General features: G+C 36.5%; 1 pseudogene; it reads right to left on the bottom strand.

The window, feature by feature from the left end:
* Positions 1-1,303: 1,303 nt before the first annotated feature.
* On the bottom strand, positions 1,304-9,726 carry LOC109277890 (heterogeneous nuclear ribonucleoprotein D-like; annotated as a pseudogene).
* Positions 9,727-11,070: the final 1,344 nt, after the last annotated feature.

The raw sequence follows: 11,070 nt of genomic DNA, 5'->3' as shown, positions 1-11,070 counted from the left end.
CTACTTCAAATATCTGAGTCTAACTTTTGTTCAATTTTGTTTTTTACATAGAATGTTTTTATTTACAAGATTTTAGACTTTTTAAAAATTTATTTACTTAAATTCCAGTTAGTTAACATACAGTGTTGTCTTGGCCTCAGGAGTAGAACCCCGAAGAATCTCTTACATATGACACTTAGTGTTCATCCTGAAAATTGCTCTCCTTAATACCCATCACCCACTTAACCCAGGCCCCCACCCACCTCCCTTCCAGCAACCCTCAGTTTGTTTTCTGTATTTAAGAGTCTTTTATGGTTTGCCTCCCTCTCTGTTTTTATCTTATTTTTTCTTCCTCTTCCCTTCCCCTATGTTCATCTGTTAAGTTTCTCAAATTCCACATATGAGTGAAATTATATGATATCTGTCTTACCCTGACTTATAACTTTTGCTCAAATTTTAACAATCTCATATCTGTATGCCAAAATCCTTGTTAAAATGTAGCTCCAATACACAGTTTAACAGTGCTTTTAAAACCATGGGTATATCTGGACATTTTTATCAACAGAATAATTAAAGTCATGGTATTATGATTAGCCAAAGGTCTTTCTAGCAGAGCACTGATGAAGTCTGATTTAGCATATCATAACAAATGGCTTTCCAGAGACAGGAATAAAACACAATGATTTTTGTTCATAAAAGAGCTAACACCATATGCTAAAATGTCAAAATATAATCCAGAAAATTCAGGGTCTGTTAGAAGGCTTCCACTAATGACAACACTATGACAGGGTCTCCAGATAGATATACAGAGAAGGAACATTCAAGATGTGGTGGAAACCTCAGTTAACAGGGAAACAAAGCCTTGGAGCATAGAATACATCTAACAAAAATGGGGAACAGGGTGACATTGGCTATTCCTAAAGGACCACGGTTTCTCTGTATGGACCCAAACTCCCTACAAAATAAAATGTGCCTTAATTATTGCTTATTTAAAATTATACTTTTACAGAGCTGTTTAGTACCTGACACAGAGAAACAATCACATAGGGAAGCATTTGTTGGAGGTTTAACATGAAATCACACAAATAAAATTTGTATAAACAGAAATCCACATCGAGTCATGACACACAAAAGACAAAGTAAATACATAGAAAACTAATTGGCGGCTATCAGCAGTTGGACACAGTTGTGTCAGTTGTGTCTTGTACACGAGAAAGTCTTTTACAAAATAATCATTTTAGATCAACAGAAGGCCAGTCTTCACTGTCATCCTGCAAGATGGGTTACTTGAGCAAGCTCCTCTTGTTTTCTCCAACATCCTCCTTTAGTACGGCTGGTAATTGTTTTGGTGATCGCCACCCTCTCCAGACGCCTTGCCCTAAGTGTCTGTTGGCCACTGTAGTCTGCATATCCCTGTCCATATCCATAGTTCCCATAGTTATACCCAATATAATCCTAGTGGCCCTAGCCACAATAGTTTTGATTACCACCATAGGCACTACTGTAATTTCCATGTCTTTGATCATAATAGTTATTAAATCCTTGGTTCCAGTGTTGGTGCTGACTTCATCCATGAGAAGGCTTCTAGCACCACCTTGACCACTAGCTGCAGCCCCTCTTCCTCCTTCTTCTTGTTGCTGTTGCTGCTATATACCTCTTTGGGTTGTGCAATTGATTTCACACTTCCCAGAACCAAATCGATGATATCTGCTTTCTAACAGTTTCTTCACTGGCTCTTTGTCAGTACATGTGATAAAACAAAATCCTCTTCTTTCATTTGTTTTCATAGCTGTGGGAACATCAATATTTTCAATCTCTCTAAAGTCTCTGAAACATTTTTAAATTTGTTCTTCAGAAGTATCTGAACTCAATCCACCCACAGAAACCTTTTTAGGGGGGGTTCTTTTTCTTTTAAATCTTTAGCCTTGGGGCACCTAGGTGATTCAGTCGATGAAACGACTGACCCTTGATTTCAGCTCAGGTCATGACCTCATGGTTCATGGGATCTGGCCCCACGTTGGGCTCTGTGCTTATAGTGTGGAGCCTGCTTGGGATTCTCTCTCTCCCTCTCTTTCTGTTCTCCCCTACTCTTGTGCACATACTCTCTTTCTCTTTCTCAAAATAAATAAATAAACATTTTCCAAAAGGTTTTAGACCTTTTGGGATCTATCAATTTCCCATCCAGTTTGTTTCTTTCAGTGCCAAAACTTTATCAACACTCGTAGCTTCTTTGAAAAGCACAAATCCAAATCCTCTTGATCTTCCAGTCACTGGGTCTGTTTTAACTGTGCAGTCTACAACTTCTCCAAATTGAGACAAATATTCAGTCAGGTCTTTCTTGCCTGTGTCACAATAAACATTTTACTGTCATTCTGCTGGCGTTGATCTTGTATCCCTCTGCAAATTCCTCTATACTGATGTATTCATTCATGTTCTCCGTGGTGGCTGAGTTGTCCACTGCGGGCGCCGGCCACGCGGTCCAGGTCAGGCTGCAACAGCAGGTGTGGAGCCTTGTATGGAGCTAGGTTTAAAATGGCGGTGAAACTACGGACATACCACCCTGAACGCGCCCGAACTCGTCTAAAATGGTGGTGAAAGAGTTGTAGCTACTTTTATGAAAGATTATTTTCATTGTTTTATAAAAAAGAAACAGGTTGAGTAATGAATACATTAAGATAACTTTTGACAATCTAATAGATTGAAAGTGGTGACTGGATTTAAGGGGACTGTATGTAGTATTTTGGTTGGGCTTATTTTCCCATCTTAGGATGACTCCCAAACTTCAATATTATGTCCAAATCCAAAAGCCTCCTGGATAACGTACATCTTAATGAGGGAGGAGAACATTGACTTACACCCTACCTAGCACATTTGTCTTCTAAAAATAAAATATTTTAAACATTTTTATCTTTCTTCCTGACCCCTCCTTCTGTATCTCCTGCCACATCTTTTCATTGGCTACTCATCAATCATCTCTGGAGTTTTTAATTAACCTGGTTCAAGTAACTGTCCCACACTTCCCATAATACTGCACTGAGCACTCCGCAAACTACAAGTATCAACACTTTCAAGCAGAAGAAATGAAGCAAAACAGGTCATTTTCCCCAACTAATGTTTTTCTTCTAGCATGTTCTTTGGGATTTTTAGTTCATCTATCTCTAGAGAACTGCAGTGTAATGCCCTAAAATATATAATTCATACTTCTAGAGACTAACATACAGTAGATTGATAAATGTGTAACAATAAGCTCGGTAAACAACAACAAGAAAAAACCCTGATTGTAACATTTGCCCATTTCTATGGTCTGATTATGCATCCCTGCTATGACGACTTTTGAACTACCAATGTGATATTATGATGTTATTGAATGTAAAGTTAGAAGAAATGTGTTGTAGTACACTATTATGTATTTTCCCCGTATAGATTAAATAGACACAATAACCTCAAGACCATACATGACAGTAAAATATAGTAAAATAATTAGGATGCAGTTTTCAGCCTTTATTACCTTTTAAAAATAATTCTAGTAAGTTTATATAGCTTAACTTTCAAGGACAGCTGTATTTAATAACCAACTTGTAAAAACAGCTTTCATTATCCAGCACATGCTGGATCTAGCATACCGCTGGTAGTAGATGTTTTTCATACCTTTTGCTTGTTTTCATTAAGTATCTGAAATGAACAGGTTATCACTTGGTTTTAGTGATTGAGCATTTTGAACAAAATGAAAATTGATTTAAACATTTACTACCTTCCTTTAAATTGACAAAAGAAAAAGCAGTGTCTAGAAAGAAAAAAAAAAGCTGTGCCTAACAGACCTAGAAAATTTCTTGGCCCTTCCTCTATAGTGTCTATTTCATTTATGTTATTTTCATGTAAATATATTCATGAATTCCTTTTTAAAAATGTGAAACTGTATGAAATGAAAAGATAATGAAAGCAAGGGATTGCACTGTTAATTTATCTAGTAATTTCAGCTTGGATTAAACTTTTCTTGACAGTTGCCTCTCACCTGTTTTATTTGTGGAAATGAAGAGGACAAAAGTCAGGTGCCTTTCTTGGAGATGTGTACACATTGCTGAGTTCAATACAAAAGACACAGTGATAAAAGTGCTCGAAGTTTTAAAACCTTGAAGTGGAATGATATTTCTTGATTCATTTAAGATTACATTCTAAGATTCATTGTACAATTCACTCTAAGATTACACTATAGATAGGCTGCTGCTTTTTTGGGAAATTTGCTATGAGCCATTATATTCCACTATGGCTCATTCTCTTGGCCCTCTCTGGATAGATTAGCAATGGACACCTTTCCAAGTTGGCTCATTGTCGTATGTTTCCCTGAATTTGCAACTGGGACCAATTAGCCAGTTCACAAGGCTGGAATTATAACACATAACCTCAATATCAATACAGATAGACAGATTTGTCATGGGGTCTAGAGAAGCAAAGGCATTTCTAGAAGGGGAAATAAATAGATAAATAGGGAAACAGGGAGAAAAGAGAAAGGCTAAGAGCTTTACAATGCTTGATTTCAGTTTCTTCCTAAATTTCCATGCATTTCTGCTTTGGGCTTCTGTGAGGCATATTTAAGTTAGTTCTGTTATATATTTGAAAAGCACTGAATAACATATAAGGTTTAAGAGTATCTGTATTTCTGGCTCTGTTCATGTCAAAATGAACTACAGTGTCATTGATCTCTGCAAAAATGCACCGGTATGCATTTCATCCTGGTTCACCAATCCAGGTACAAGAATTTTAAAGCAAGGAAAGAAACACAATACACTTTTAAATACATAGATTAGATGTGTTCTGGAAAGCAGTAAGAAAGTAACAAGGGAGTACCCTGTGTGTACCCCAGAAATAACGAATTCCCTGATCTCAGGATTACTCTTTGTGTTTTCCAGGCAGTATTTAGCCAGTGAGTCAGTTAATTAACATTTATCAATTATGAGCTGACAGGTAATACAGAGGGGTCAGAATACAGAACATCATGTCTTCCCTGTACACAATCGGTTAAGTCTTGGGAAACAGTTACAAACACATGGACAAAGAGTTTGTAATAATAATAAACATAGCTCTTGACTCTTATTCTCTGTGGGTCATGCTATTCTTTTTCATCTTCAAATCCATTATTCTTCTCTATTTAAGGTATCTGTGCATTAAGACTAATATCCTTGAGGAGATAAAAGCCAAATGCAAAAGCAGATTTGATCACAAGTTACGCAGATGGTGGTGATTTGATTAGGAATTTGAGCACTGGGCTGTCATCTGCAATCTCTGTAGGACTTGACTTTTTCCCTCTCCTGTTGTGTTGTTGGACCACTTGTGGTGAATGATAGTTCAAAAAAATACAGTTTGGTCAATACTGTAGTGATATACAACTCCCGATTTTTAAAATTCAATTTTCTTGAAATCTGCAAGATTTCATTTTTCTTGTCTTCTCAACAAAATTATCAGTCACTTTTTCTTTCTAGCTTCCATCACAGTATAATTCTTATATATAATAATTTACAATTATCTAACATGCTGCCATCTGCCATTGTGGAAGAAAACTCTTTAATGCTTATCTGCTGAGAGTTATGAAATTATACTGATGATAATGTCTACATCAATCCATTATCTGTAGGTATTCTCTATAAGTGAGAAAGTGAAAATAAATTAACAGGAACAAAATGGTATATTGCACCTTTCAGACATGAGATTTCCATAAAGAAATGGGTTAAAGTCATAAGAACTTAGTAAGTGAAAAGGCAATATAGAACATTATTATTTTCATACAATTACTTACTGAATCCTTAACCTGACTTAAAAAAAATTATATTAGCATATATTTGAGAAAACATATTTGTAATTGATTCTATAATCTAGAAAATAATTTGCAGATACTATAATTATGGAACTGATAAATTATAGCAAAAATTTTAAAAATTTATAATGGGTAAATATATGATAATGTTCAATTTTCTTATATATCCACAGCTTAATTATTATACTCTATATTTTAATAACTTAAAAATAAGGATTTCACTGTTAAAATTTGCAAACTGGCTCTTGCCTTCAATCTAAGATCATGACCTTAACTATACTTTTAGAATATATTCTTGGTCATATGCCTATCTGTGTTTCAAGGTGGTGTCTTCTAAAAGTAATGTGGCCTCTTAGTTTCAGGAATAGTGCTCCTTATGTTCATAAAATATCTTAGCATCCTACAAAGATGTTGCATTCATAATCACTAAGGCGCACAGGAATGCTTTCTAAGCACCTTCACCATCCTTGATGTGTTATCAAACTGAACCAATGATTATTGAAAAATGATTATTTCCTTCAAGATACCACCCTATTCAATTTGATAACTTATATTCTCATTGGTTCTTAGAGAAGTTTTAGCAGCATTACCTTTATGCAAATCATTTCTCACCATTTCTAAAGGGCCAGAGCTGTCTGCGTCGCCTTTAACCATTCCAATGGGTCCTGTAACATCACTGCTAATTTTGAATGCTTTGCCTTTCTTTAGTAAGAAAGAACATCTTATGAAATGCAGAGTCCAAAAGTGGTTGTATTAGCTATGTATTGCAGCATAATAATATTGCCATAAATTTGGAAGCTTAAAATAACACCCATATATTGTCTTACTCTTTCTGCAAGTCAAGAGTCTTGTCTTTGGTTAGCTGGAAACTCTGCTTTAGGGTCTTAAACAGGCAATCAAGATGATGGTTAAGGCTGCAGTTTGCAGCCTCTTACGAGGTCTGACTGGGGAGAACCTACTTCCAAACACACATGGTTGTTGACAGAATTCACTTCTTTTCAGGCTACTGGACTGAGATCTGATTTTTCTTGCTGATTTCTGGCTACCCTCAGCTCTTTGACTTTTGATCTGAACATAGAAGCTTGCTTCTCCCAGGCCAGCAAGGAAGAGTTTCTTCCCAATATGGGTGTTGCAGTTTTATCAACATAATCATGTATATGCGGTCACATATACCCTATCAACTTTGCCATATTCTATCAGATTAAAGCTAGTCACAGGTCTGCCACTCTCAAGGGGAAGTCATAGCATAAAGATGTGAATACCAGGAGGTAAGAATCATAGAGTTTACCTTACAACCTGTGTCTCACAAAGAACCTCATTCTCAAAAAGCTAGCTGAAAATCTACTATTTGGCCATATCACCTTCTCCTCAAGTTTGTCAACCTCTTGGGTTGTTGGCTGGGTTCATTGTGAGAAGATTGCATTGCCTGAAAGTTCACACAGCTAACCTCTGGAACATCTTGTAACATGGGATAATTCCTGTGAGGATATTGTTCTACAAATGTATTTATTTTTATTCTCGTTACTTTACAGTGGACAGATATCAGAACCTATCTGTGGTGACAGAATCAAACTATATTCAACATGTCTTCCTCATCAGATATTACTTCAGTGACTTACACTTTTCAGTTAAAATGGCTTTTTTCTTCATTTGGGGAACAGATGTGAACCATCTGTTTTTAATCAAAAATCCATATTAAATTACACCTTTAATTCTAGTGATAAGTAGGGAAACATCTTAAATGCAATTTGACTTGTGTATATGATTTCTTCATTAGATTTACCTCCTTTTAAATATGTCAAAACCTCATTATCTTGAATGCTGATGATGTGATGAAGAGATTAAGATTCTGCACACTGTATAAACTATGCAGAGCTATAGGAGCAAATCTGAATTACAAAAGCATGTGTTGAGAGGATCATTAAGTAATTTGGTCCATTTAACATTATATGCCCATGTGACTATTCCATACTTTGATACTTTTATATCTTGAAGCAAGAATAGATTTAAAACAACTTTTGAAACTATTATTCGTTTATCCTACTTTTGCCTATGTATCTCCTTCAAAAGTCATGGGTAAAAAAATCAGAAATCTTTAGGTATCTAATCCACATAATCTTCAAACAAAGATTTACCTTTGTTACCTTTGTTAAAGATTACCTTTAAAAGGTAAAGGAAATGCTTTTGTATGATGTGAAGAGTTTTATATTCTCTTCTATTTTTATGGGCAAAGTCACGGCCATGGAGGGAGAGCTTACCCTAAATGATTGAAAGCTTTTCCACCAAAGAGGTAATTTACCTTCTAATATCAGACACTCTAGACTATTACAGGCTCTTATCACAAAAATGTCTTCATCATTTAGGACGTAATGGAGGGAGATTCCTCTCCCCACTCATTGGATACAATGTCAGTACAGCTCTGTACTACCACAATTCCGGAGACACAAGTGAGAGAAAAAAACAAAGAGAAAGCAGATTAATGCAGCTGTGACAATTTCCCTTTTGGCAGTTTATGGTTCCGTCTGGGGAAAACACTGTTGTCTTTTTGATGCTACCTGTATAGTCTTGCTTTGCGGACATATTCACAGTCCGTTTCACAGCCCTGACTTGGCCCCAGAAACTCATATCTTTCCAAATCAGAGGCAAAAAGTCTTAGCAAGACTTTATCCATAATAGATGCAAACTTAAATTCTACCCAGATCACGTATATTTTTCTTTTGCTTTCATTAAAAAAAATCATGTTAACAACATAGTGTATTCCAAAACATTCAAAGCACTGACTTTAGATAAAAAAGTAAGTTGAAAGAGATGATCTTTAGGACTGGAGCAGGAAATGTTGTAATAGTTTCAGATGTGTAGTTAGCTAGAACCAGCTGAATGTGTGCACGATCAGGCTTCAGGGGAAGCACCAAAAGAAAGTCTGCATGGGATGTGTGGCTCAACCAAGCAGGCAGACACTGGATTGATTTCCCTTACAGGCCAGAAAATCAGGAGAGACAACTCTGTGTAATGCCAAAGCCCAAGGAGCAGACAGGCAGAAAGACCTCACAACGTTAGTTATGATGAGTGAGTGATTAAGAGTGGTGTCAGTTATGAAACTGTTGCTCGTAATGCTGCCAAATGCTGAGAAAAGTTACCAGACAATGAGCCCACAGGCATAGAGAGACATCAGACTTCCAAATGCCTCCTTACTAAATAGATAAAGGCTATTAAAACCGTGCCAAATCTGACTTGTGCTCCTATCTGGTACAGAGAGGAGGGCTGGGGACAGCTTAATGGAGAGCTGGAAAACACACAACTCACTGGAAGATAAGAAATAACAATGCACGTGGCAGGAAAAAAAAACACAGAAGATAATAGTAATAAGATAAGATAAGATGATAAGATAAAATAAAATAAATTAAATTAAAATAAAATAAAAAACAGTGTGCATGTTTATTGAGTAGAAACTACATGGCAGGGCTCCCTCTAACATTGGAGATGCATCCAAGTCCTGGCTTCTCACACTCAGGTTGAAGATCACAGACCATCAACAAAACAACTAAGTCAGTTATGCTGTGTCAGAAGAGAGTGCATTTCAGAAGAAAATTGAAGTAGACAAAGAAAATAGCCAGATGATTTGCATTTGTGGGGCTTAGGGATAGGATTGGATTTTCAACAGAGCTGTAGGCGTGGCCTCCTTGATAAGGTAACACAGAGCAAGCAAAGTGGCCAGGTTTCTGGAAATACAGTGGAACAGGCCAAGGGAGCAGCACTTGGCAAATGTCCTGAGAGCAGAACATGCCTGGGGAGGGAGCGGTGGCAACAGAGGCTCTGCTCTGAGATCCCACCTGGTGCATGCCAGAACAGCAAGAGCCCAGTGTGGCTGGTGGAGAATGAGTGAACTGGGGAGTCACAGGGATGGGGTCAGAGATATAAGAGAAGCGAGTACAGATCATCGTGGCCCCTTAAGCCATGGTTAGAACTGAGAGTTTGTTGTCTGAGAAATGAGAAAACATCAAAGTGCTTGAGAAGAAAAGTGAAATGATATGACATATGTTTAAGTCTCACGCCAGCTGCTGTATTGGATGATTTTTTTTTTCTTTTCAGAGCCTCCTAAACTTTCTGTATTGTTCTATATTGTGTTTAATTATAATTAAAATTAAGATTTCATTCCTTTTTTTTTCCCTTAAGGCTAGTGCCAAGAACTGGAACAAAAACTTCACCATTTTTGGGGACTCCAATAGAAAGTGTGGAAATAGTAAGACATTATCATTATAAAGTAACAGCAGCACTTACAAAAAGATAGGGCTATGGTAGTGGTCAAGTAAATGTTATATAAGTTTGGAATTGTATATATATCAATGTATTTTATTATTAATATATTATACTATATAAGTTATTAATATATATTATTAATATATAGAAGTATATTTTGCTGATGTGTGTGTGTGTGTGTGTGTGTGTGTGTTTGTGTATCACCCTCTGGCAGCAGTAATTATTCAAATTATAAGCAATCTTTTGCAGAGAAGATAAGGAAGGGATATGGACTCAACCTATTACCTGAAAAAGGAAAAACTGTCAGGGATGCTCATCACACTCCTCCCACAGTCTTGAAATCCACAGAACACCCCTCAAGTCACTGTTTTGCTCTTTTGTATTATTGTTGTTCTGGAAAGCATGTGGAAGTCACAGGCTGTTATCATAGTCCATTGTGCTGAGGCAAGATTCTTCTGGAACTTTTGCATTCCCACCCAAAATGCAGATTATCTGTGAGGACAAACCAGGAGTGCATGGAATTCTTGCAAATTACCTGAGTCGTCTGTCTCCAACTAAAATTATCCCTGCTTTCTTTTAATGTTTCCATCCTCACAATACTAAATCCAGCACTGCATGGCCACATGTTGGTTGAGTTATAGTTGAGTATCTTGGCAAAGCCATAATGTCTGTCCTACTTAAGTTGTCAGTGTTTTTACTGAATAGTGAGTTCATATGTGGGTCATTACATAAGTAAAAATAAATGAACTAACCAACAGGTAAGTAACAGAGGGCTATGTTTGGACCCAGGAATGACAGGATGTCATAAACTAAAGATTATACTTAATTCTCTCCTGTGTAATTGAGGTTTATTCAAGAAAAAAATGTTAAAAAACATTAAAAGTTAGGAAAAACCATTTGTTTGGCCTCAGCTATTTGGTGCACTGGACATTCTTCCCCATCATCATTAAAAGAATCTCAAAGAGCTCCCAGTCAGTATTCTCTAATTAAAAAAATAAAGTGAAAATTTTAATTAGAATGAAATT

Source organism: Panthera pardus, unplaced genomic scaffold, assembly GCF_024362965.1.
Source record: "Panthera pardus isolate Hobbes unplaced genomic scaffold, ASM2436296v1 HiC_scaffold_16, whole genome shotgun sequence".
NCBI lineage: Eukaryota > Metazoa > Chordata > Mammalia > Carnivora > Felidae > Panthera > Panthera pardus.
Note: the sequence above shows the minus strand (reverse complement) of the source record. Positions and strands in the feature narration are given on the sequence as shown.